Here is a 6,192-nt window from a genome sequence, read left to right on the forward strand (position 1 = left end):
CCTGAAAGTGAAGTTGCGAGGCTGGGGGCCCCTGGGTGGGCAATCAGGCCCCGAGGAGGCTAGGGCAAAGGCCTGTGGGTCACCTACAGGGGGAAGTCTCCCTGAAATCCCTTCCCGCACTGCACACCCTCCCACGTCTCTGTCATGGCCCCACAGCACAGCCGCCTCAGGAGAGCTGGGTGGAGATCCTTGAAGCCTACCAATGTGGCACCTCAATCAGCCACAGGGTGGCCCTGCTGAGCACAGCCCTGTGCTTCCATGATAGGGTAACCAGATGTCTGGATAGGGGCTTTGTCTTATCCACTCAACTGTACCCCCTCCTCCCGAAAAAAAGCATTTTGATATTTTCACATTTGCTATCTGGTCACCCTACCCCCGGCTGGCTGGACGAGGCCTCAGGGTGAAATGTTCCCGCTGGCCTGTCCATCCCTTCAGTCCTTGCTAGTCGCTGACACTGGGGATGGCCCATTGCCCCTTCCAGAGACCCTGGCTGAGAACTGTTCCCCCGGGGTGTGGAGCGGGCACTCTTCATCCACACTGCGAGGACCAGAGGCTAGTAGCAACGCCAGGAGCTGCCTGCAGAGGGCACCCTCAGGAGCAACGTGTATGTTTCCTACCCAGGGGCAAGTAGCCTCAGTCTAGGGCTGTTCCCCAGTCAGAGCCATGGGAACCTTGCTCTCAGTGGGTGGGAGCCTGGGGCAGCAAGAGCCTTGGGCATTGTCAGACCATGCTGGGGCGTGTGTTGGAATCTAGGGTCTCTCACAAAGAGTCCCCTGGCACCAGCCCTTCCCATCTCTCAGCCAGCCAGATCCCAAACCAGACAGGGCTTTGTAAGTCACAGCCAACACCCCTAACTGGAGGGGGATGCTGCTCCGCTCTGCACCAGCAACAGTTTGGCTTCAAACAGCTCCCTGACCTTGCAGGCTTTGGCCCTGCTGCCAGCCAGCTCATCCTGCATGTCCCTGACTTCCCTCCTCTCACGTCCCCCGCTCTGCCAGCTCCACTCCCTGTCTCATCCCCAAGCAGCTCTGCACCTTTTCCTGTGCTACCCCCAGGTGTAGATCCTTCCTGAACCTGCAGCCATGCCCTTCCCTCTGCTCCTTCAAACCCTGCCCCAGACGCACTCCTCCCAGGCAGCCCTGTCCCATTACCAATGCCCCAATCCAGCCTTTTCCTGGGCACTGCCCCCGAACACACCACCAAGAAGCACCTCTCAGGCTCTTTCACTGCCAGACCCCTCGATCTCCCAGCACTCCCTCATGTCTCGTCCTGAGTGCCAGATCCTCAGTGCCACAGACATCTCTGGCTGAGCAGGAGTAACCTTGGATGGTCCTATAACGCCCTTGCCTACAGCCTTGGTGCTCCCATAGGCCACTGAGTTCCTAGGGCAATGCCCACTGGCAAAGGTGGGTGCTTACCAAAGTGTTCTACAGGGACAGCTGTACCCAGTGGCCTATTTTATGTGCACTCACTGAGCACATGAGCTCAGAGCAAGGAGTTCCCTTATCTTGTTCCAAAGTTCCCTGTGAGGCTCCCTGAGTTCAACTCAACCTTTCACATCTTCCAGCTCCCTGGGGTGGGTAAGGTTTCAGTCTAGCATTGCTGAGTCATAGCTGGCCCTCCACCTGCATGACTCACCCAGCATTAGTCGAATGCTTTTTGTGCTCCCATTAGGCGCTGGGCCACTCACAGACACAGGTCCCCAAACCGTCCCTGCCCCCAAGGGCATGCAGCCTACACGTGATAGGACACAGCAAGTGAATGGACATGGGGCACTGAATGAAATGACCCCAGTGCTCATGGATGGGGCTTAGAGTTGCCTAGTCTCAGCAGGAACCATCCTCAGGTGAAACAACCTGTGGTTAGAAAACCCAGTATAACCAGTTCCCATGGTGCAGACACTTGCATGGTTATCCTGCTTTCTTCCTCTCACCATTTCTGCTAGAGGGCAGCATTACCACATAGCCACCCAAGCTAGGGTGGGTTCTAGATCCTGCAGCATCTAGGGCCAAAAAAACCCTCCAATCCAGAGCGTGTGCCATTTCAAGAGACTGGTCCTGGCCAGGAAGCCTCTCCCGCACTCCTCCTGTCTTCACTGGTGGCAGAGCAGCTGCTGGAGACCATCTCCTTCTGCCAAGAGAGATGCTCATGGTCACAACACACACTCTCTCTCCAGGCACTATCAGAAATACCACACTGCACATGGTAGCTCTGCCTCTGTTTGGCCTCTACACGTAGGTGCTGAATGGCAACAAGGCTTTAGCTTTCGTCTTTGTGCCATTTCTCTAAAGGACAGGCACCTCCTCACTCAGTCTCCACTGACTGTTTTCTCCAGCTCACCCAAACCTCTCCTACCCGAATGTCTATTGTCTGACACCCAGGGCTACCTACAGCTTTTTCTTCAGCCCCGCTCCCTCTTAGAACAGCATTTGGGATACTTGTCTTTTAAGTATCAGCCACAGGATCAGGTTGGTGCATTTCCTAAACTGGCTGTTGGTGATCAGCTAGTGCGTCCCTTAGCACCAGGAGCTTAGGAATACCACCCGCCTAGCAATGCTAGCGCCCACAGCATCTCTGACTGCACTGTGCCCATCAGCGTGGTGTTTGGGTACAGCCGGCTGAATGTTTCTAACAGCTGGCCAAGAGCATTTGGTCAAATCAAGCCAGCAAACTCCCTTGCTGGTATTGGCCCTTTCAGTCACTCTCAGGGGAACACTTGCACCAGTAAAGAGTTGATTTGCAAGGATGTTCACAGGAGGTGAAAGTGCCACAGATGCTTGTGCACTTCCTGGGTATGTGCACAGAGAAAGCGTCAGGCACACGTAGGGTGTATTTTCTCTAGGGAGTTTTAATGCTTGCTTGGCAATGGGGGCTAGGAGACAGATAGACCTTTGTACAGTACCCAGCACAATGGGACCCTGTAGCGAGGCGGAGGGATACCCCACAGCCCCACTGAGGGCCGAACCTCCCCTAACACCGACGTGGGCGGAGCCACTGGGACCGATGCCCGCCCCTCAGAGGTCACGGCACCGACCCGGAAGTATAAAAGCTCGCCTGCAGAGCTCAGTGGAGAACAAGCCGCCGGAGAGAGCAGACGTCTGTGGCCGAGCTCCCGCTTGGGAGACAGCAGCAGGCCGCGACCGGCCTGAGGACTCACCAGGCCAGCCAAGCCTACTCCTCGCCTGGTATCCTGAAGAGGACTGGCCGAGCCTGCCCCTTTCCAGCTATCCCGAGGAGGGGCCGAGCCTGCCCCTTTCCAGCTATCCCGAGGAGGGGCCGAGCATACCCCTTTCCAGCTACCCCGAGGAGGAGGGGCCGAGCCTGCCCCCTTCCAGCTACCCCGAGGAGGAGGGGCCGAGCCTGCCCCCTTCCAGCTACCCCGAGGAGGACTGGCCGAGCCTGCCCCCTTCCAGCTACCCCGAGGAGGACTGGCCGAGCCTGCCCCCTTCCAGCTACCCCGAGGAGGACTGGCCGAGCCTGCCCCCTTCCAGCTACCCCGAGGAGGACTGGCCGAGCCTGCCCCCTTCCAGCTACCCCGAGGAGGACTGGCCGAGCCTGCCCCCTTCCAGCTACCCCGAGGAGGACTGGCCGAGCCTGCCCCCTTCCAGCTACCCCGAGGAGGACTGGCCGAGCCTGCCCCCTTCCAGCTACCCCGAGGAGGACTGGCCGAGCCTGCCCCCTTCCAGCTACCCCGAGGAGGACTGGCCGAGCCTGCCCCCTTCCAGCTACCCCGAGGAGGACTGGCCGAGCCTGCCCCCTTCCAGCTACCCCGAGGAGGACTGGCCGAGCCTGCCCCCTTCCAGCTACCCCGAGGAGGACTGGCCGAGCCTGCCCCCTTCCAGCTACCCCGAGGAGGACTGGCCGAGCCTGCCCCCTTCCAGCTACCCCGAGGAGGACTGGCCGAGCCTGCCCCCTTCCAGCTACCCCGAGGAGGACTGGCCGAGCCTGCCCCCTTCCAGCTACCCCGAGGAGGACTGGCCGAGCCTGCCCCCTTCCAGCTACCCCGAGGAGGACTGGCCGAGCCTGTCCCCTTCCAGCTACCCCGAGGAGGACTGGCCGAGCCTGTCCCTTTCCAGCTACCCCGAGGAGGACTGGCCGAGCCTGTCCCTTTCCAGCTACCCCGAGGAGGACTGGCCGAGCCTGTCCCTTTCCAGCTATCCCGAGGAGGGGCCGGCCGAGCCTGTCCCTTTCCAGCTATCCCGAGGAGGGGCCAAACCTACCCTTCGCTACCTACCCGGAACCGATGCTGGTGGAGACCACCAAGGACACTAGTACGACCCAGGTATCCTACGAGGGGGAGTGTGGAAGTAGCCCGGGGGCAGCCGACCCTTAGGGTGACCAGATCAGCAGTATAAAATATTGGGACGGTGGGAAGCAAAAAAAAAAAGGGGGGGGGGCGGAGGAAAAAAAAAAGGAGTTTAAAAGGGGCCGGGGGCATTAGCAGGCCCCGGCCGCGCCCGCACACGCTGCCCTCCCCACGGAGCCTCCCGCCCCCCGGCCCACCACGGGCATATGCAGTGTGCGGTGGGTCCGGGCGGGGGCTGTGCGGAGTGGGCAGGGGCCGGGTGGGCGACGCGGGCCGAATCCCCGCTGCTGCTGTGGAGCCCCGCGCCTCTCCCTCCCGCTCGCGGCTGCAGCTCCTTCCTGCCGCCCTGGCCACATGTGGCGCGCGTCCCCCGCACCTAGTCTCCCTCCCGCCGGGAAGGAGCCGCTGGAGGCACGCCGCATGTGCCCGGGGCGGGCTGGGGGGCGCGTCCCGCCGGGAAGGAGCTGCAGCCGCGAGCGGGAGGGAGAGATGCGGGGCTCCCCGGCAGAGGCGGGGATTCGGCCCACGTCCCCGCGCCGCCCACCTGGCCCCTGCCCGCTCCGCGCTGCCCCCGCCCGGACCCACCGCACTGCCCCGCGGGCTGCAGGGCTGGAGCAGCCTCCAGGCTGCTCTCCTGGCCCCCGTGTGCAGCGGCCCGGGGGCCGGGCAGGAGCCCTCTGGTGCGGCGGGGGGCTCAGAGCTGAGCCCCCCCCGTCTCCCTCCCTTGCCAGCCCCCCTTTGCCCGCCTGGTGCCCAGGTGCCGGAGCTGACTCACCAGCTCCAGGATCCAGGCACCGCCGCCACCCCCTCCCTCCAGGCTTGCACCGCCATGCTGCAAGCCTGGGAGGGAGGAGGAATGCTGCGTGGTTGGGGAAGAGGCGGGGCCAGGGCGGGGATTTGGGGAGGGAGCCAATGGGGGGAAGGAGGGGGCGGAGCCGGGGCGGGGGCGAGCGCCAGAGCAGAGGGCAAAATTTCTTTTTTGTCCAGTGTCCTGACCAAACATTGGTCGGGACACCAGATAAAGAAGCAAATATCGGGACAGACCCAATAAAATCGGGACGTCTGGTCACCCTACCGACCCCAGTCTGGCTGCAGCACTGCCAGAGCCTATGTCAGTGTGTTGCGGCCAGGATCCCCACTGACAGCAGCGAGTTTCCGCCGCTGCTGGGGCCCCGGGCTGGGACGCAGTGGAGTGGGAGGGCCTGCGTCCCCCCTGCCACCCACTCCTTGGGTGGCAGACTCCCCCTTTCCCTGGCCTAGAGAGGCTGGGACTCCTAACCCATTGACTCAGCCCCTGCTTAAGGGCCTGGGTTCCTAACTATTTGATTGCTGCCCCGCCCTGACCTAGGACCTGGGCTGCTAAAAACATTGACTCAGCCCCTGCTTAAGGGCCTGGGTTCCTGACTATTTGATTGCTGCCCCGCCCTGACCTAGGGCCTGGGCTGCTACAAACTCATTGACTCAGCCCCTGCTTAAGGGCCTGGGATCCTGAACTACTGGCTCAGACCCTGCTTAAGGGCCTGAGCCCCTACCCGTGTGTTTGCTGTCCCTCACTACCGCTGGACCAGGACTGACGGCGGACCAGAGCGAGGTGGTGGGATACCCCACAGCCCCGCTGAGGGCCGAACCTCAGCTGAGACGTGTACACATGGTACCAGAAGTGGGGACTTTGCCCAGGATGTGGGCACGAGTCCTAGACCCCTGTGAGAAAGGGTCTGTGGGGGAGCGGTCCCCCACAGGAGACATGGATTTGACCAGCTCTTCACGCTCCTGACGGAGAGCCAGGAGTGACAGCAGGCAGCCCAGCTCCAGCAGCAACAGCAGCTTGTCCAGCAGCTGGGAGCCCAGCAGCAGCAGCAGCTGATACAGGACCTGACTGTCCAAAA

The sequence above is a fragment of the Chrysemys picta genome, chromosome 7 (assembly GCF_011386835.1).
Source record: "Chrysemys picta bellii isolate R12L10 chromosome 7, ASM1138683v2, whole genome shotgun sequence".
Taxonomy (NCBI): Eukaryota; Metazoa; Chordata; order Testudines; family Emydidae; genus Chrysemys; species Chrysemys picta.